Raw genomic sequence first — 22596 nt, forward strand, 5'->3', positions numbered from 1 at the left:
CATTGGTATGCGTTTAGTAAAGCAAAAATCCATTTGGCAATCCATTACAAAGCAGCTAACAGAGGTTTGGGTCCTGATGGTAGCACGCAGATCTTTTTTGGTTCCTTGAAAATGTATGGGCCCCACTTCTAGCTAACATATTCCATTGTATGCTGGAAAGAGGAAAGTTTCCAGAGTCCAGGAAACACGCTATTATCTTCCTGACATTTAACAAGTGTTCAAAGATTAACCCAGCTGCTTATCAAACACATTTATTTACTGGAGTCCAAGTTTAAAATCTTTTGGTGGGTGATTTTAGCCCGACTACAAACATGGGTGGCCTCTGAGAACATCTTGTCAAAATATTCAACTTGGTGTCAGAGAATGTCTAGGTGCTGATAAGCAGGCACTAAATCTTTATCTAATTATCTCAAATGCACTGTTCATTAAAACCGAGAATATATACCTGTCTTTCATGAACCTGAGTGTGGCCTTCAATAAAGTTAATAGGGCATACATTTCTATATCGAAGGTCCCTGCACCCCATGTTTCCCTATTCACTCTGGTATAAGACAGAGCTATGTCCTTACCCGTGTTTGTTTACTTTATGTACCAATAAGTTACAGGAATTCTTACTATGGTCTGGGGCTAATGTACCTCAGTTTGGGGATCAGAGTGCATCAGTTCTCACATATGCGGATGTACACTTTTAATTGCGTGAACTTGAATATCCATTCAACATCTTATTAACAGTTATAATGATTTTATGAATAACCTTAACCTTACAGTACATGCAACAAAATCAGCAGTCCTGGTATGCACAAATAGCAACAGACGTCTTAAACTGTTGTCCTTTTTAGTAGGGTAACAACGACTAAATCTTAATAATTCATTAGAATATATAGGTGTTTCCTTTCCATAGAGATTAAACAGTTTGAGCCATACAGAAAAGCACACAGTGGGAATAGCATAGGAATTGGGGGGGATTTTTCATTGTGTGAATATGTACACGGCTTACCCAATTGACATGATGCTTTAAGTATACTGAATGAGAGCCGCAAGTGCCATAGACAAATAAGGTACATGATTGTGGGCAATCTCAAAAGCTTCGACACATTAAATTCAGGGAAACATTTTTTTTTTAAAAGATTTTTGGTTTACCGCCTGGTGCTCCAAATTATGCTGCACGAAGTGAACTTGGATGAATTCAGCTTTTAACCCAATAAACTCTCGGTAAAAGTGTGATCTAATCCAAAGGCAACTCTGAAGCAGGCTATCCTAAAGCATATCCTGTCATCCCAGGGCACTTTATTTGTATTTATTTTATCGGGTGTTTGTAAAGCACCTATACGTAAAATGGTGTTTCAAGGAGCCACAAGACAAAAGAAGGGGGGGACAGGGGAGAAAACAACAATAACGGTCCTACTAGGCCTTGTGACATTTGGGTTGTGCAAGTGCTATGGCAAGAATTGCAAGTGGGAGGGGAGTGAGGAGGGGGGAACACTAGGGTGGGAGGGAAGTGGGGGGCAGAGTGGCAGCATACAAGTGCGGGGAGGGAGGAGGAGGGGAAGAAGAGGGCCCCTGGGGCAAGGCAAGTGCTAAGGGGAGGCCAGGTGGGCAAGTGCCAGGGGATGCAGGGAGTGCAGGGAGTGAGGACCACATGCTAAGTGCGAGAACAGGGGTGGACCAGGGTCAGTAGGGATGCACCTCCCACCAGGATAATCAGGCGAAGGGGGTCCAGAAGGGCAAGTGCAGGTTAGGGGAGGACAGGGCAATCGGTGTGCTGGGGTAGACTGGGCGAGGCTGGCCTGGTGCCCTGTAGGACTCAGAAGGGACCAGGTAGCAAGTCAGTTCAGCAAAAGGGGGCATTAGCAGGGGAAGGAAGAAGAGAAAAGGAGAGTCTTGAGAAGCTTCTGGAACTTAAGTAGATCCGGCTCAAGCCTGAGAGAGGCAGGGAGGCCATTCCAGTGGGATGCTCCAGCCAAATAAAGAGATCTACCCCCCACTCTCTGCTTGGAAAAGCATCAGATCGGCAGAGAGTTGGAGCTAGAAGACTAAAGGGCTCTAGCAGGGAGGTATTTAGAGATATAAAGTTGGATGTAGTGGGGTCCAGGGCCCCAGAAAGCCTTGTGGATGATGCAGAGGTTCTTGAACTTGATCTTCACAGCCACCAGGGGCCAGTGGGGAGATTTTATGGCTAGAGAGATGTGGTCCCTGGGCTTGAGGCCAAGGATAAATCTCACAGTCCTATTCTGGATTAGTTGAAGGGGAGAAGGGAGGATAAAGGTAGATTGAGGAATAGGCTGTTGCAATAGTCCAGCCTAGAGAGGACCAGAGCTCTGGAGACATTGACTTTCTGGGGGAAGGTGAGAATGCCTCTGAGGAGGTGCAGCTGAAAGTGGCCTTCTTGACAAGGTCCGCGGTGTGAGGAGAGAAGGAGAGAGAGGAGTCGAAGATGACACCAATGTTTTTAGCCTCACAAGAGGGTGGGGGGAGGGGACCCATGGTCCAGAGAGTAGGATGGAAGGAGGGAGCAGGGGTCCTAATGAGAAGGATCTCAGTCTTACTGGCATTAAGGCAGAGATTGTTAGCAGCGAACAATGCCCAAATAGCAGACAGACAGTCAGGAAGGAGAAAGGAAGGAGAGGAGGAAGTGGAGGGAAGCTTGAAGGAGAGCTGCGTGTTGTCCGCATAACACTGGAAAGGTGGAGAGAAGGTGGATATCAGGTAGGCCAGAGTGGCAAGGTAGATGTTGAAGAGCCACAGCAAGAGGATATAGCACACAGGGATGCTGCAGATAGAGAGTGTGTTGGGGTAGAGGAAAGGGCCCAGTTGACCCTGGGAAGGTCAGTCAGATAGGGAGGAGGTCAACCAGTACAGTGCAAGGTACTTTCTTGCATATTACGTGGTTGGTGTATGTCGATACTGAGTTGGCCAACATTCCTTTTGGACATTGCATCTCAGACCCAACCAATTTAAATAGAATACTTTGTGCTGCTACAAAAAAGATGTTCATGAACATCGGGCGTTAGAGAGAGAATCCAATGAACTTAGGAAACCCTCAAACCACTCCTATGAAATCTTGTCACAAAATTGTTTGTCTAATTTTTTGATCTGGTACATTTACAAACATGAAGATGTCTTGATTGTGAGAGCAATGTTCAATTTACTGCATCTGAGATTGGTAGCTGCCAAATGCCTACCTGCAATTGATGTTAACTGCATTTTTTTCCTTTTGATTGGGACATGGTGAGAATTTGATGTACTTTTCAAATTGAGTTATTGTTATATTTGATAATTTTGCATTTATTATATTCAAATGATTGATATTATTATTTATTATTTCATGCTTATACCCTGCCACATGCCCAAAGCCTCAGGCGCACATAAAACAGATATCCAAAGATGGCCCTGGGAGCCCACGGATCAAACCTTCTGCAATTTAAAACGTGGTTGTAAGATCTTTTTATCAGAATTCGACGAGAGCCGTCTCCTGCGTAGATCATCCTTAAGCAGGTCAACAAGATATCGGGGAGCATTGCCATGCTGACATTTATGAGTCAGTGTAAGGGTTGTGTGCGCAATTCTATCCTCGACAGGTAACCAGCAATGGGATTGTTTGACTGTGGAGTCATGATCCTACCTACTCAGGCCCCAGATAGCCCTCACTGCTCCATTCTGAATGGTCTGAAATTCTTGTAGATTAGCCAGAGAGGAGCCTGCTGTTACAGTAATCCAGTCTGGAGTTTGCAAGAGCAGAAACCAGAAGGGATAAGTTTTCCTCAGATAAGTATGGTTTGATCTGTCCCAATAATTTGATGACATGGGCACAGGATGTCCCCAGATGAGAAGTATGTTTCTTCAGAGAGAGCTGGGAGTCCAGGTACACTTTGAATGTTTTGACAAAAGCGGCCACACAATAGTACAGCCTTCAATCATGAACTGATTGTAGCAAGGCTCCAGCTTTTTTAGCTGAGGGCCTGATCCTACAATCAAATGTTCGTGTGTTATTCACATTCAAGGCTAAGGAATTAGGAACCATCCATGACTGAATCAATAAATAAATCCGATTGATGGCAACTGAGTGCAGTCGCAGTCACCCAAAAGTTCTAAAACTATCGAGGTGTTGTCTGCTTTGTTCATATAGCTAACATCAAAGCTATCCAAGAGATCGAAAAGGGGCCTGGTAAAGATGTTATAAAAAGTCAGGGAGAGACAGGAACCCTGTGGTAACCCACGCATCAGTGGAACAGGGCGAGCTTCAAAATCACCCACAGAGACCTTGGCAGAAAGATTATATCCATGCTGCTGCATTGCCTGAGCACCTCGCAATTTCCACAAACCTACTGACTAGCAGGGTGTGATCAAGCAGGTCAAAGGCTGCTGATAGGTCAAGCAACATTAAGAGAACAGTATGACCATTATCAACGATTCCCTATATGTTTGACTTGAGGTCAAGAAGTGCTGTTTCAGTACCATGCTTAGCGTGGAAACCTGATTGGCGAGCCCCAAGTAAGTTGGTAGCCTCAATAAATTCCTGGAAATGGAGTTAAGCTATCCTAGCCAAGATCTTTAGTAAAAATGGGACATTTGCAATAGGCCGTTAGTTGCTGGCCACAGCAGGATCCAGATTTTCCTTTATCAGCCGAGGTGTGATTCATGCCCCTTCAAGTAACCCAGTACACTAGAGGCTGCAAATGAGGCATTCACAATTTTGGTAATCCGGGGAGTAAGTGTTTTTAGAGAGTCCTTAATGACATTTGCCGGACAGATATCCCCTTTGAAAGAGGGTGGTTTCATGACCTTTAACATTTAGAGGACCTCACTTTCAGAGACCTGTTTCAAGAAGAACTTAGGCAGGTAATTGTTAGGAAATCTAAGGGATGTACCATGAGCTACTTTAGAAGGGAGATTTGTAGCTCCAGTGATTGTTGACATGTTCAAATGGCCTGTTGATGATTTGTAAAGTTCTTAGTTAATTTGTCTTGAATGTTCTGACACAAGACGTCACTCTTTTCCATCTCTGTGCTCAGAACCCTTTTCCCTTCTAGCTCTCTCAGAATCAAAAAGAGTCCTTGAACTCGATTTGGCATAGACTATTCTGGAGTTGCAATCAGCCTGTTTAGCCAAAGTAATGGCTTCTTTATAACCTGTTACTGCCTTCCTATAGGTAGCTACAGTAGCTAGACAATGATTATGATGCCAGGATCATTCACAGCCCTCTTGAGCTTCTTTCAACTAATTACCTCATCGCAGAACCAAGAGTTTTTATTATATTCAATCACTCTGGTGTCAAGGTGTCAATGGCCCCCGAGATTATCTGCTAAAATTGTTCAACTAGTTCACTTGTGTCAGAGATTGATGTCAGGTTAATAAACTTAAGTTTAATCAGAGATGCAAAAGCCTCCAGGGTAACTTATTTAAAGTTCCTTATCCTTTTAGTCACCCTGGAATTAACATTAACCCACTGCAGTTTATCTGAGAGCTGTAGATTAAAGAAAATCGGGCAGTGATCTGACATGGGACAAGGGGAGACAGAGACCGGGGAGATATTTATGTTGTGTGCTAAGATCCAGTCCAGACTATTACCCTCTCTATGAGTGTGTACATTAACATGCTCCATAAAACCCAAATCCTCCAGGGAAAGGGCTAATGAAGCTGAATCTGAGTCCATATCATTGGCGACCCTCAAATTAAAGTCACTCAGCATGATGAAGTGTGAGGTTGGTTTTATTATATCGCTGAGTAAGGCAAGCAGATGTTCCTCAATAAGGGGTGTTTTTTAGGAGCCCTATAAAGAATTAAGAAACTAATTGAGGTGCTATGATCCACACTCAACTTGACCAGTGAATATTCACAGATATCTAGTGCCATAGCATTAATAGAATACATGTTGTAGAGTCTCCCTATACATAAGAGCCACCCCACTCCCTCTAGAGCTAGTCTGATCGACCCTGAGCATTTAATAGCCTTCAGGGGTAGCAAGCATAGCTGCATGAGCCACAGCATTCTGCAGCCATGTTTAGGTGATGGCCAGTATATCCACCCCTGAGTCAACCAAATAGTCAGCTAATTCAACAGCATGTTGAACCAATGAGCATGTATTCAGACGTGACACTTTCAAGTGGGGGCCCTATAACAGGAGCCTTGTTTTAGGTTCTCCAAGTTATCCCACCCCTTGACTGGATGGCAAATGGCAGACAGCAAATTTCTTGTAACAAGCTGTAGTGCTATTAAAAAATGTAATATCTTTGCTATTTGAAATGCATTCTGGGCATAGTGAACATTTTACTCCAAGCCTCAGTGAAGGTTTCATTTCAACGTGACTTCTGAATACTGCCTGCATTCACTCGAAAAACAAGCTGTGTTCAAGAATAGTTTAGAGTTTCTGTTTGATAAATTTACAGGAGCAGAAAGCTCCCATGAGAAACAGAATGTGTTTACTTGTTGCAGTATTCTGCATGCATACTAGCCCAATGTTAGTGGAGTGCTGTCAGCAAATGAAACTTCTGAAAAAGTACTGTCACATTGGGGGGCACTGGATTAGGCTGGCAGAGAGAGACACAAGCTTCTGCTGGGCTGGAGAAGTTGGATGCATCTTGTCCGGTCTATTTCTGTTGTGAGGATTTCGCTGTGCCAACCTGGTATGGGAAGCTGTCCAGTGAAGTTCTTGGCAAGATGAAGTGGTGCACAACAATGCCAACGGTGATGTATTTCTTTCCTAATTCTGCGTTTTATTCTGTAATGTATATTCGAGTTAATAAATGGCCACATATGAGCCAGATTTATAATCTAACTGAGAATGAGTAAATTCTTGTGTTCCAAGTGTACAATGCTTTCCAACTTAGTGTATTGAGGAGCAAACTAAGTCAAAGATAGACATCTGTGCACTTATTTTGGGAAAAGCAAAACACAAGCGTTGTCATGGGTGTCAGCAATAAGTTGGATATCTAGCAAGTCTGCAGAAGACAGCGATATAGCTGGCCCATCCAGTTATGTTATCTGCAACAGACTCCCCCTTGTCATGCTTATCCAAAGAGATAAGGACGTCCAAGTTCAAGGTCCACCCAGAGGCAGATATACTGCATCAGGGGGTAGACCATCTACAGCTGGATGCATCTTGGACTTGGACCGATCACTCTCTCACCACATCAACACTGTGTCTAGAACATGTAATTTCCACCTACGCATCCTCAGGTGAATCTTCCCTTATCTCTCCTACCTTCACAGAGCCTCAGCAATCCTGGCTATCATCTTCTCCCACCTAAATTACACCAATTCCCTCTTTCTTGGCACTGAAGGGGTATTTTCTGAAGCCCAGAGATACAGGACTATCTGGTGACCTGGTGTTATTCATATATTGGGATTATGAGCGACAAGCCATAAATCGGACTTTGTGCACACTAGGGCACAATGTATCCGCGTTAGTGCTATTGCATTGGTGCTATTTTATTTGTAGTATTTCATTGGTGGTGGAGCCTCAGAATAAACTTTCCAGGTCACCTGGAACCTGCAATATGGGGAATCAACTCCTTATTTTTGACCCAGTTCACAGTATTTAGAGTACCTTACTTTTTACCAGAGGCGGTAAAAACAGAAAAATACCTCCTTAGCTTCATACCTCTCTATGAATTATTATGGCACCCAAACTGATATGTTTTGTTTGCATACTTTATGAGCAACTGAGATTCATGAGTGACACAAAACCATATGCAATTCAATGAGCTCAGTATGACATTTTCTGCAATGCAGAAACAAAGCACACATCGCTATTGCAGACTCCACATTTCAGGCCAAAACAGAGTTGTGGGCGCACTTCACAGTAACTGCCTCCCCCGGGATAAAATCCTTTCTGCCACAATAGATTCCAATTACATTTCTAGTGTTGTAATTCAAAATACTGTTATCTAATGGCCTTGAAACATATCGTTCACTTTAGCAGACCCTTGATCTTTCAGTTTATGTATGTGAAATCTCCTTCTTGGACGGAGCAGAAAACACATGAAAATAGTTATCTATGTTAATATTTGTAAATGTTACACATACCTCACATCTACTTTATTCTCATCTAAAGAATGCTTGAAATATTCACACCAGCAGACTCAGCGAGGAATAGGTTCAGTCTGCCCTTGGTCGCACCCTCCTTCCTCTGCAGCTGGACAAACCCAGCAAAACACCCACCTGATCCTCAGTCAGCAAAGGAAGCAGGTCCTCTGATACATGTGCCTTTTCTCTCTCTGCACCTCCTCTTTAAGGCCTCTCTTTGTGATATGCCCCTTGATGTATGTTTTTCTACAGAAAGTGTAAGAATTGACTGCCCCTGCCTGTGATGTCACCTACCAACCTACCAATCAGACACCACATCCCAATCGACCAAACCTCTAGCAGGTTCCAGAGAACATGTGTGTTGACTGTCAACTTTTCATCGAGATTCAGGGCAGCAAGCAAATGCCAAAAAGAGTTACATTTCTCTATGCTGGCTTCCTGCAGCAGAACATGAACAATGGAGCTACTTTGAGCAACACAACCTTTAACATTTCTCATCTCACATCTTCATTGCAGAAGCAGCTTTATTTCTAGTATTTTTCAAGCAACGCTGCACAGCCTGTGCTTGCATCTCATGCGATGTGACAATTTGTACCAATAGTATGCACCAATGTTTTGCACCAATGAGGTATGGACTGAACTGCCTTCAAGAAATTGCCTAAGCAAAGGAATTAAATGAAAGTGTGGAAATTAAGGAAAGAAACAACAAAAAGCAAGACGTGCCGAAAAACCAAGAAGACAAAATAACTGAGTTAGATGACTCAAACAACTCCTGGGAAATACAAGACTCCGTGAATATTGCTGCCAGATCTGAAGAAGATGCAATCGACGCACTGTGCGCCGAAATCTCAATGATGGAGGCAACACCATTTTCTGTAAAAGAAAAAATGGTCCACAAGGGCAAATAAAACAACAACATGAGTTAAAAACAAAAAAGACAACTAATATCCAGGAAAAGCCTTGTATAGATGGTAGCAAAAGTAATACACAAAGAGTAATCTCCAATTGTCAGAAAGGAAAAGGATCAGCCTTAGAAACAGTGTTGGCTCTCCAACTGGGAGACGTTTTAAGAATACGTTGTAATAGGAGTAGAGATGCTGCAACTAAGGGATGCCACAGAGGCTGACCTGGGCTTGGACAAAACTGAAGAGAAAAAAAACCCTCCTGTCGCGCTTCTCAATAGGATTAGATATTGACACAGGTGAGTGAATTTAAAAAAATGGAAGATTTAAGTATAGACACATATGGGTCGAAGGACAGGTTAGTTGCAAACAAGAAAATAAATCACACATGAAGTATCTGTTGTCAATGTAGAATCCAATTAGATGCAAAATAATAATGTCCTTAGTTACTTTCACTTAGTCTTAGTACTTGGATCACTTGGGTCTAGATTCTTGGTTCTTAAATCAGGATTTCCAAAAAAGTTAAAGAGATATGACCTCAGCTGTTGTCACTGGGTCTGGGTTTCCTTTGGTTGGAGTGGATCCTTAATGAAATTGTGGCCTTAGTTAGATTCACTAGGTCTTCTTATTTATGAGAGACAATGTCTTTCTGAGAGTGGCCCAAAGTTCCAAACTGGAATTACAAGAGCAATTGGCTCTGAAATTGGAGTAAGTCCTTGGGTGGACAGTCCTGTAGTGAACACAACTTGGAAGTAAAAAGTGCAATTCCTCGTGATTGGAGTAAGTCCTTGGGAGGACAGTCCTGTAGTGGACACAATTTAGAAGTGAAAAGTGCAGTTCCTCTTGGGAGGACAGTCCTGTAGTGGACACTACTAAGAAGTGGAAAGTGCAGTTCCTCAACACATGCCTCCCCACCGCATGGTCGCGGTGGTTCTTCAGGAGGAATATGTAGTATGTTGAGACAGAAGTTGTCTGAGAGGAAGAAGGAAAAAGAAGGGTTTAAAGAAGGATTAGGTCTTGTGCTTTCTAATATTTGAGGTGAAACACTGTTAGTAATTATTAGCACATTAAATAAGGTACTTACAGGTTTGTGGGTTCAGTATTATGAGAATGATTGGTTCAGCTCGGTAAGAAGAGCGCTTGTTGATTGTTGCAATAGGTCTGATCTGAAATATTTAGATCGTATGCTAATTATAGTTCTTGTGTTAAGATATTCTGAATTGGCAGCATCAAATACATATATTGTGATCTTAGATTGAGTGACTAGGAGTATATATATATAGTAAGAGGAAGATATTCTAAAAGTATAACTATGAAAACATTGTTAAATATGTGCATGTTAGGTAAAATGAAGATATTCTGAAAATGTGACTATGAAAACATTTCTAAAAATAATACAGAGCAAGTGATGATAATTGGTGCTACTTACTGCTGGCAGTAAGCCTATTCAATATTTTGAGTATGAGGCCACATTGAGAGTAGTAAGGTGAGCTTAAGTAGGATCATAGCCTTCTAGATTTTAAAAAATCAATGTGGACCGCAAAGAACGTGATTAAGCAAGATGTCAAGGAAAAGAATGCTTACCGCTGCTAAATTCCTTTGGTCCTTCTCGTTTGATCGCTGCTATAGTTCTGGTTAAGAGTGGTGTATTTATAGTGAGTTACGCCGTGTAATGGCGTGTTCGCGATGATGTCATACGCAAGCACGTTGCTGCGTGATGACGTCATTGTGTCCGCGTATGGTCGCGAAAATGCTGTGTTTGGTTTTGAAGCCAGCATATTGAAAAAAGAAGGTGAGAGCTCGAATAATGAAGGAAAAAAGAAGAAAGAAGGTGTGGAAACTTTCCACTTACCAAAGAAGAATTGAGTTTGAAATACAATATAGAATAATGATCACCAGCCAGATGTTAACTGGGTTGATGAAAAAAAGGATGCACATTATTGATTGTATGCTCGAAATGAGGATCAATTAGAAAGTGCAAGACATGCTCTATATTTGAAAAGGAAAAAACAATGGCTGATTCGATGATGTAATTAGGGGGTCATGCGGTCTAAGGTGGAAAAGGTAATTGATGAGAGTATTGGAAAACGTTCTTGGTAAGACAATAGAGGTATCAGGTATGTTAATGATGAAGAGCGTCAACATGTTTAGAATAATTGGGTAGAAGGCTGATGTGACATTGTGTAATGTAATGGTGTGGTGTTACCTAAATGGTGGAGGTTATTTGTGTTTTATGTTGAGGATTATGCCCACTTGGGAGCTTTACAGGAAGTGGCATAGCTCCTGGTCTGTATTCAAACCAGCGTTGCAGGTGTCCATTAAACAAATCCAGCGTGCTTCCTTAGTTTGTGTTCCTTATTGCCTCCTCTTGGGGCAGGCTTAAGTTTGTCGATTCCATAAAACTTAAGTTGGCTGATAACTTGAGTTGGCTGATCTGGGTCGATTTGTGTGATTCCAAAAAATAGTGAGCTATCGGAGATCTTATATCTTGATTGGTGATTGTCCGGATATGTTCGCTAATTCTGGTTTTTAGTTTTCTGATGGTGCTTCCAATGTATAGTTTGTTACAGAGACAGCTGATAATACATATGACATATTTACTGTTGCAATTGATGAAATGTTGAAGGGTGTGAATGGTGCAGTTTGGTTTGGTGACAGTGGTTCTTGCATTATCAGAGTACTTGCACATTGAGCATTGACCACATTTGTAATTTCCTTTTAATGGTTTTTGTAACCACATGGTCTGTAGATTAGGATTTATAGCAGAGGTGTTGATCTCAAAGTGCGATGGACTTAGTTTATCCTTAAGGTTTTTGGCTTTCTTGAAAGTGATGGTTGGCTGTGCTTCCAGTATAGTCGTAAGGTCAGGGTCTGATTTAAGGATGTTCCAGTATTTGGTAAGAGTTTTTCGAATAGTTAAGTTGTTTGAACTGTAATTTGTAATAAAATTAATTTTCCTGTTTTTGCTTTTTGTGATAGAGTTGGTTTTGGACTTTACTTGTAGCAGTGATTGCCTGGTCCTGGTGAGATATTTCTGATAACTATTATTAACAAGTTTAGTTGGATATCCTCTTGCGATAAATGTATGCACAGTTGTTATGGTCTTTTGTGTGAAGTCTTCATCCTTGGTACAATTCCTCTTTACTCTCAAGAATTCGCCGTAACGTATATTGCGAATTATATGCTTTGGATGACTACTGGATGCATGAAGTGTACTGTTGACGGCAGTGGGTTTGGTGTAGAGTGTTGTACAGATGGTGTCATTTTCGATGTAGAAGGTGATGTCCAGAAAATTGATGGTAGTTTGACTTTGTTCCGTAGTTAGTTTGAGATTATAGGTATTTTGATTGAAACAATGGAAATAATCCTGAAATGCTGTTATTGATCCATTCCAAATAAGAACGATATCGTCGATGTACCTGGCCCAGAAGATGATATTGTTGAGGTGAGTAAATGATGGGTGTTGCCACGCGAATTCTAGTTCATAGTGGCCCATATAAAGATTTGCATATACAGGGGCATATTTCGCACCCATGGCTGTGCCTTGTTTCTGCCGATAGAGAGATTTGTTGAAAATGAAAATATTGTTCTGTAATGTGAATTGTATCATCTTTAGAATCATGTTATTCTGATCATGGAAAGAAATAGAACAGGTTTTCAAAAAGTACACGGTGATTGTGAGTCCTTTACCATGCATAATGCTGGTGTATAATGATGTAACATCTATGGTTATCAGACAGTAGTCTTTCTTCCAGGGTATGTTGTCGGTAAGTTGAATGATGTCAATGGTGTCCCTGATATATGAAGCAAGTGAGTTTGCCAGTGGTTGAAGTTGGTGATCAATATACTCTGAAATATGTTCGGTAATTGATCCAATGCTATTGATGATGGTCCGGCTTGGTGGTAAGTTGATGATTTTTTAATGAATTTTGGGTAGAAAGTAAATGGTCAGTATTACAGGATGTGTTGTGATCTCCAATTGTCAACCTGATGGCACTATGAGAATGTTAAACAGTGTGCTTGAATGGCCCCTTAGACAACTGGATACAAATACAAAATGCAAAGATAAGTACCCAAGTTCCTCAAACTGAGACACTGAATATATGAACTAAAAGTAACAAAGGGAATAATAATGAGATGGACAAAGAAAAGCAAGGAAACGAGGAAGAAATAGTAGATAGACATAAAATACCATTGGAAGAATATGTGGCTAAAGTCAGGTGGGCCAACAGAACACACACGTCCCCCGGATGACTAATCAAGATTTAATGGCAGAAAGAAAGAGAGAAACATGGAAGACAAAATAACAAATAAAGAGAAGATGAAATTCAGTCTGGCCGTTAGACTGGACGAACTAAACGCAACCAATGAAAGCCCATTTCTAAATTGTTCAGCACTAATACAGCTATGGTCATCCATTCCAGGGCTACGGATGATACAAAGTAGGGACATGGCACAGATTGAGTTACTTAACCTTGATAGTGAGACAAACTGGGTGATAATTTGTTTTACATCATATACCGCAGTATCATTACTATGGGACAACACGCATGAACTGTATAGAGAAGGACTACAACTTACTGTTTGTAAAATGAATATTGATGATCAAAAGTATAATGTCAGACAAAAAAATATCACTGAAACTCCACGTTACCAAGCATTCACATGAAATATAATAGATAATGTAAACCCTGAAAGAGACAATCAGACAATCCCAAAGTGGCCACTGAGGATAGCCAGTTAGAACATTAGAGGTTACAAACATATAATAAATGATAACCAGTCACTTGGAAAATTACACACATGTGATATATCTATGCTTTAAGAGCTCTGGCTAGATTGTCCAATTTTTATGGAGGGGTACCACATATACCAGGAATTAGCCAGTAAAGGCAAGAAGGGAAGACCCTATGGAGGGCTAACAATATGAGTGAGACAGAAGTTTGGCTCTAAACAGATGACAATCGATCCCAAAAACAAAAATATACTGGCGGTAGAGGTTGAACAAGAGGCATTGGGAGCATCTTGGAAACTCTTGTTGGTAAATGTATATGCCCCGCCAAAATTGGATGATCTAGAAGAGCTCAAGGAAGGAATGGAAAGTGCATTAATAACAACAAAGGCAAATCTAAAGAATCAAATGGTTATAGTAGGAGGAGATTTGAATGCAAGATGCTATGACAACAAAGAATATGCAGAATATGAAAATGTAAAGAAAAAGAGTACTATGACCCAAAGATCAGGGAATAATAAGGACAATGGCAGGATAATGACCCTACGACAATGGGGCTTTTCAATGATGAATAGCAGGACTCAAGGGGACATACCTGCAGCATATGCCTGGAAGGGAAACAATAGTGAATACACTGTAGACTATGTTTTTGGGAATAATGAATGTTTAGAAAGAGCACACAGTTTGGTAATAACCCCAATGCTAAAGAGTGACCACAAAAATGCTAATTCTAGAAATTAATTAACAACTATACGGGAATTGCTCTAGTGGTTGTAAAAATATATTTGATAGTCATGCAGGAACAGCCATTCGCTGGACTGCAGCCAACCTGGAATTAATCAAAAAAGCGACAGAAATATTTTTCAAAGAGATAATGATTGAAATAAAACATCTAACAGTAGATGAAATTGAAAACAAGTTTTATGAGATAACAAAGAAAATAGGCGAAAATAAAATGAAACAACAGACGATATGTAAGAAAAATTCATACACATATGATGTGGCTGTCCGCAATGCAAAACGGGAAATGAGGAAAAAAAATACAAAAATTACAGAATTTAGGGTTAAATTTCAACCAATTTAAAGAACCAAGAAAGCTAATAAGAGGCCGTTATCAACGATGGCTGCGAGATCAAAAACACTCCATTCAAAATCAAAACTGCCAATCTAAGATCAAAATATTAGCCAGTAAAAACACAAAGAGTACATGGGCGAAACTGGCTAAGGACAAAGGAGAGACGTGTAAACTAACAATGAATCCCATCCAAGGAAATATATGGGTGACCTATTAACAACAAAAACAAAACAACAGGCCAGAGGAGCAGCTTAAAAGCAGTAACGAAAAATGGCAAATGCAGTTCACTGTGGAAAATATGAAACCTGCGATCAAAAACTTGAAAGACTCTAGAGCACCGGGATCTAATGGACTTGCGTATGCCATTTTCAAACAAAACCCAGAGGAATGGGCAGTGATACTGTGTGAATTTTTCAATAAAGTTTGCTTTATTCTCTACTTTTGTAAGCCAAAAACTACAAGATTGGGCTAATAGAAAAAATGTATTACACTTTACACAAACAGGTTAGGTCGGGAGCAGGCACTACTCACAATCTAAGAGTATTAGATTAATGCGTTGACGATACACGACAATCGAGAGGAACAACATTATATGTCATTTTTGTTGACTTTGCTGCCGCATTTGATAGCGTAGATCGCAAAAGATTGTCGAACAAAATACGGAAGTGGGATGCCCTAATTGGTTGGTAACTATTTTAGAACAACTGCACCATGGCACACAAGCACGAGTACGTTTAGATATAGATGGCAGCTCCACAGTTCCTATTGATATATCTTGTGGGGTGCGACAAGGTTGCCCGTTGGCAGCGCTGCTCTATAATTTGTAAATGGCAGATCTCCCATATTGGCTGGTACCTGAGCATGGTTGTTGCCCAAAACAACGAGGGAAATCTATACTGTGTTTAATCTATACAGATGATCTCGTGTTAATGAACTATAAATATCTAAGAATTAAAGAAATGTTCACATCACTAATCGAATATGCAAAAGAAAATAAACTAAAGATAAATATGGGAAAAAACAAAATTATGGCTTTCTCCACAAAAAAGTTCCCCACCCAGATATGATCACAGAATTAGGACTGATAGAATATGTGAACTCCTACCCGTACCTTGGCTTAGATGTGAGCAATGACAGAGGTTATAAAAACATAATTGAAAATAAACAAATCAACGCAAAAAAACGAATAGAGCAAATAGTAAAATTTGCAAGAGAAATTGCAGGGTTCACAATAGAAGGAATTAAAATATTATACACGCAATGCTTTTGCCCGATGATTTTATATGGGCTGGAAGCTCTAGCGATGGAAAAACTAGATTGGCTAGATGTACAGGAAGGCCAGTTCTGGTAAAGACTTCTCAAACTGAACCCAAATACACCAATACAATATATCCGCCTAGACTAGGATTAGCATCTTTAAAAAGTATGGTATGGATAAAGAGTGGATCATTACATCTAAAAATCCATTCATCCCCTCAATGTAAGGTGTTGGGCTTATTAGATGATAGATCCAGAAAAAAATATGGGTTTGAAAACTTAAGTGATACTGTATTCAATACAATACAATGGTATCCGTTGTATCACAAAAAGACCTCATACGAAAAGCTGAAACAGATATATGCAAATAAGATAAAAGCTTGGGATTGGATTAAGAATTACAAACATATTGAACAACTAAAAAATTATACTTTTGTCTCTGAGATAGTACACAAGCACTTACAATCAGAAACATACTTAATATAATGCCCAAGCCTAGCTGTCAGATGTTTTTGATTAAGGATGAGAAACAATCAACTTCCTTTATTGACACTGATGGGGACACAACAAGAAATTAAGTGAGAGGAAAGAAAATGCAGAATATGCACACAAAAAAAAAACATTCTGGAATCTCCACAATATGTTCTACTACAATGCCCTGAATTGAGCACAGAATATATGACAAATTTAGGTCACTTAGTACATAATTATGACCATATCAAAAGTGATGGTTTCTGGGCATACTGCTTGAACACTGAGTCGCAGGCAATACACAAAAGTTTGTACCAATTATGGAAGTGTATAAAAAAAAGCTTGAAAATGAGAAGTCTGACAATAATGTGAAGGTTAAGAATGTAAATTGGATGATCTACTATAAGGGCAAAGAAAATATGTTGAAAATAGATATTGAGAAAACCTGAATACAGTTGAACTATAATGGTATCGAAAATGTAAGGATCAAAGAATTTTAACAACAGAGTATTGTAATATTGCAACCAATGATTATGTTTTAACGATGTTGTGCATGTATGTAAATGTGATTTTAGACACAAGAATTTTAAATATAGAAAAGTATGTTGTGTTTTATCAATGGATTTTAAGATATAATTTGTAATTTACTGTAAAATTTGTAAAGTTTTTTAAAAACGAAACAAATAAATAAATAATAATAATTAATGCAACTACATCTTTTACTCCATATTAGCTTCTTCAATTTGTTAATGCTTCGGGTGAAATGGTTTGATTTGGTTAACATAAACACATTGTTCCACAGTTATGTCTCCTTCTTTTACAGCAATCCGGTAGACCACAGGTGAAACCTTATCCACAATTTTAAATTGCCCGCACCTGGATGCGTAGAATTTGGCATTTTTATGTTTACCTTTCCCAAAGTCAAACTTATACAACTGATCACCTATTTTATATTCTCTCACAGATGTCTTGCTGTCATAGTATGACTTTGCACTGGCAGCAGCTTTTTCCAAATTCTGCTGTGCAAATGCAAATGCATGTTGCAAGTTCTTTCTCAGCTCTTCCACATATTTGTGAATTGTGGCTGCATTTACCAGAACCTTTTCATTGGTCCGGTAGAGTAAAGGTTGTGGCAAAACCATCTGCCTGTCAGAAACTTGTGTGGGCTTAGGTTTGTTGATCTGGACAATGTTGACCTGATAGCCATTAGCATCACAGGGGGTCTAAAATACCAACTAGACCCTGCCTTAGCTACACACATCTTTAAAATAGCAACACTTGACCTCTTTTACTGTTTCACACCCCAGAAGAAGAGGGCCAGTATGAAATGTGCAATTTCCTTTTTACACCCAAGATTTGCTACATATTTGTCATCACTGCACTGGTAAAATGACTCCCAAGGTCTGATTCTATCCTTTGAAGGAAACCATACCTAGAGAAAATATGGTTGACTAACAAAGTGGCTGCTGTTTGTGCACTGCAATCAGGTGCCAGAATGCATTTCAGACACTTGGACATTAAACAATTGACCATCGACAAATGCCTGTTTCCCGTGCCAGCCTTTGCAATAGGGCCAAAAAGTCGATTTGTAAATCTGACCATGGAAGTGTCAGACCTCTTTTCATTAGTGGCTCCCTGTTTGTTGGGGAAGTAGGTTGAAAATGTGCACACACCAAGAACCCTCTTGTATATAGCTCTACATCTTGTGACATATGTGGCCAATAGTCATATTCTTTGAGGATTTCCAATGTTTTCTGGGAACCCTCTGTGACCTGCAGTTATGGCATCATGTGCATGATGTAGCATCAATCCCCGAAATGACAATGGTACCACCCATTGGATTTGGTATGACACAAATTCCCGAATCATCAGTCCATCCTGCAACTAAATTCTCTTTTTGTTCTTTAGTAACACCCTCAGTTCTTATTTCCCTTTACAGTCCTCCTGAGAGGAAGTTGTTCTGCATCTAGCATATGGTTATATAATAGGCCAAAAATAGTGTCTTCTTTTTGTGCTTTGATCAAGTCCTGATCGGGGTATCAAAACTCCACTGTGCCCCCTGTTGAGCGACTGTTATATGAATTTTGGAGCGTGTTATTACATCCACCTGGATTTCACCAGGTAGGTGCTCAATATTAAAATACTCCGCCCCATCACAGGCACAACCTTGGCTAACTGATCTGCCTTGTCATTCCCTTGCTTGTTTCCCCCTGGGGTTTTCAGAAGACCTTGTATCTTCCTCCAGTGAATGATCCTGTCATTTTCTGAAACAAGTTTATCGATGGCTTGGATCATTTTGCCATGTTTGTATTTGTATTTTATTATTTATGTAGCGCTTTACACCAAAGCGCTTTACAGCATAACAACCAGAAAAGATTAAACATGGAACATAGAAGCAATAACATGTTTAAGTGGCTTCTTGTTATATATGTGACCATTCCTCTCAATTTCCACACTGGTAAATATTCCACAAAGCTATTTCGGGCATAATCAGAATCAGTGGCTAAAACTTTTTCTTTTCATTTATTTTCTACCACAGTGGATAACGCCTTATAGATAGTGGCCAATTTTGCAACTTCACTGTATTTGGGCCCAATCTCATGCTTACCCTTGGAATGTCATTACACTTGACCCACACATTTCCTATTCCTGCCACTAATTCTTTTTCAGAATCATCTCCCACGTGGTATGCACATACATTTATATACATGGTTGGTAGATCCTTGCATGTTTCTTCATTGAATGATTTGTGAGGGGATTGCTCAAATGCAGTTAAGGTTGTCACTAACTCTGTGTCTTCAGGTGCGCAGACAGCAGCCCAATCATGTTAGTGCTAATGTCCATGACGTCATTCTTGATTGGGCTAAATTCCCTGATATGATCCTTTTACTCTGCAGGGACTGGTGGTTTGTTTCAACGATCACCCGTTCCGCTTGTATAATGGGTTCAAAATGTTGGAATGCCCAGACAGTGGTCAAAGGTGCTTTTTCACATTCGCTGAATTTAGTTTCTATCTGTGACAATGTCTTACTGGCATATGCAATGGTTTTGTTATTTACATGATATTTTTTGATACAGGACCGCTGACATACATTGATAATTATTGGATAAGCCAAACATGAGGCTTTCATCAAACAGCCCTTTAACTTGGCTACTGCCTCACTTTGTTCCTTTCCCCATATCCAGGGTACCCCTTGCTTCAATTACATTAGTCAAATGATGTGTGATTTCTGCATAATCGTCAATGAAATTCATGTTGTAACTTGTCATTCCTAACAAACATTTTAGGCCCTTCAAATTGGGGGGTCCTTTAGTTTCTGAATAGCCTCCACCTTTTTCTTTTGTGGATTTAATCCATGCTCTGTCACTTCATGCCGGAGAACGTTTACCCTTTTTCTACACCACAGCGTTTTCTGTAAAAATACTTTTGCTCCATCCTTTTGCAACTGACCGAGCACATGTCTAATTTCATTGAAGTGACTTTTTAAGTCTTCATTTTTTATTAGCACATAATCCACATGAATCCCAGTTCCTCTCTCAACTGCTTCTGGGAGTGCTTTACTTAGGAAAATCCCAAACTTACTTCCACTATTGATGAAGCCAAAGTGGTCCCAGGGCCATGCATACTCGAATCAATTAAAGGAGAAGACAAATAGATTTTGTATATCTTTATCTAATGGCACACACCAGTACCCAGCTGTAAGATACAGAGTGGTAAATATCTTTGACCCCTGAACTTGACGTATGCAATACCCTGATCAATAAATGGGAGAGGCCACCTTGAAACAGATACCCTCTTATTTAGTTCTCTCAAGTCTACACACATGCACCATTGGACATTGGGCTTTAGCACACCTATTATGGGAGTATTTAAAGGACTGTGAATAGGCCTAATTATGCCTCTGGATTCCAGATTGTTAATTATTTCCACCAAGGCCTCCATGCAGGCCAGCAGTAACCTATATTGTTGCACAAATACTGGCTCCATACCATATCCTTCAGGTAGTGTAGCAACATGTAAATCGATCAGCGCACAGTCATAGGCATCTTTGGGAAAATCCTCTTTGAACTCCATAAATATCTACATCAACTGACCTCTCTCTTCTTCATTTGTGCAAGCATCTGCAGCTTAGATTTCTTCCTCTACCATTTCAGGGCATTCTGGGAAGTCCTCCAAAGGAGGAAGCTCTGTGCTTTACTCTAGTTGTGTGGCAGTGTCTCTTTGGAGAGCTGCCACCCTCAGATATTTTGGAACATTGACCTCCATCTCAAGTGGCTGCATTTCACCTTACTGTTCTTCTCTTTCAGATTCACCTGTTTTGAATAGGATATAATTGTTCTGAGGACAGCATATTGCATCCTTTGGATGGTAGGGGTAAACAGAGTGTATCCTGAAAATCCGATTTGGTTTAGAATCCAGTGACTCAGGCTTCTCACCCCACGAAGTTGCATTGCCTTAAGGGATGTTCCCAATCACTGTGTTGTTTAGATCAGCAGTGTAGTGGGATTCCAGTATTTCCATCCCTAATGCTGTATTTTCTTCCAAATTAATTTTCTGGCATCCCTTGTTATTCGCCAGTATTCAAATGGGGCCATCCCCAATCTCTTCCAATGGTGTATATTCACATTCTAGCCCTTGCTGTCTCATGGATTCATTGAGGCACACAAATGCATCAAGACCTTCCATCTGTTGTCCCTTCCTGTACTTTAATGCTATTGAAAATTGTCTGGTGAAAGCAGGAATAGTGACATGCTTATTTACCTGAAGCTCTACTGCATATGGCATCATTTGGACACAATGGTAAGCTTGACTTTTGTTCTCAAATTCAGGTGCCTCTCCATCCAGCCTAGACCAAACCTTTTGGTTCAAGAAATCTACCACCATACACATTCTGTGCATGATGTAATTTCCCAAATAGAATTTATTTTTGGTTCCAATTACAATCCACATATTGTGATAAATGATTTTGGAACCAATTATGATGTCAACATGCATCTTCCACAATTCTTTGCCCCAATTCAGGGTCATTGACCCCAAAGATTTGTTGAATTTTTATTTTAAAACATGGCATTTCCTCTCTGTCAAGTATTTGTTTAAACACACTTTCATTAGTGAAACTCTTTTCTTCCTCTAGGGCCAACACTACCTCAATTATTTCTGGATGCCCATTCAAATGCACTGGGATCCAGGCCGGCCCTCCTTCCATGCGTATCTCTGCAATTGTTAAAGTATATTTTTCCTGATGTGACTCTGCAGCAACGTTCGGTTTATAATTTTCCTCATTTAGATAAATAGTGCAATGTGTTTTCACAATCTGTGTCTGCTAATTTTTCTTGGGGTCCAGAAAAACCTCTAAAGATTGATTTTCCTTTTCTCTTTGCAGTTCACTCTGGTAAATGACAATGACAATGACACTAGGTACACAGTCATTTTGAAGATACACCACCACTGAACTTTCTGATCTAGCAAAGATGTGACATTCTGCACTGTTTCTCTGGCTCATTACCTTTTTAGGTTTCAGGGTTTCCTTGGTCAAAGACCACAATACCCCATTAAGCCCATCAATATGAGGGGACAGTCTCCTAAAGCAATTCGTTTTTACAAGGAATGGTATCTCCTCTGTGGGTGTGACCATCACTTCCTGTCTCATTCTATGTCTCCCTATCTTGATGTCAACTTCAGTGACACCCACCACTGGTATTTCTTCCCCATTGAAATTACGTACAGGCACTTCACTCTGCCTCAATATCAGCAGGTCTTGTGGGGATTGTCCCTCATTTATGCTTTGCATTAATTTCTGGGACATCACGGTTGCCTGGGCACTGTGTCAATCATTGCCAATGCCTTGCGCCTCTCTTCGATAGTGATAGGAGCATAACATCTGTCCTCAAATTCTTCTAGTATATATAGAAAATGTGAATTGTTACTGATTTCAGGGTTTACTTTCCTTAGGCCTGTCTGACTTATTGCTAGGCAAAGGGGCATATGAAATGGTACTTTGCCCCCCTTTTTGCCCATCTATCTTTGTATCTCTGTCTATTTTCCTGGACTCAGAACCCATTTGTAGTGTAGCCGCTGACTTTCCCCCTGTCTCGGGACCATCGGTGTTCAACCCCATTTCCTCAACTTCTTT

This window comes from Ambystoma mexicanum, chromosome 5p, assembly GCF_040938575.1.
Source record: "Ambystoma mexicanum isolate Mex_15411 chromosome 5p, UKY_AmexF1_1, whole genome shotgun sequence".
Taxonomy (NCBI): Eukaryota; Metazoa; Chordata; class Amphibia; order Caudata; family Ambystomatidae; genus Ambystoma; species Ambystoma mexicanum.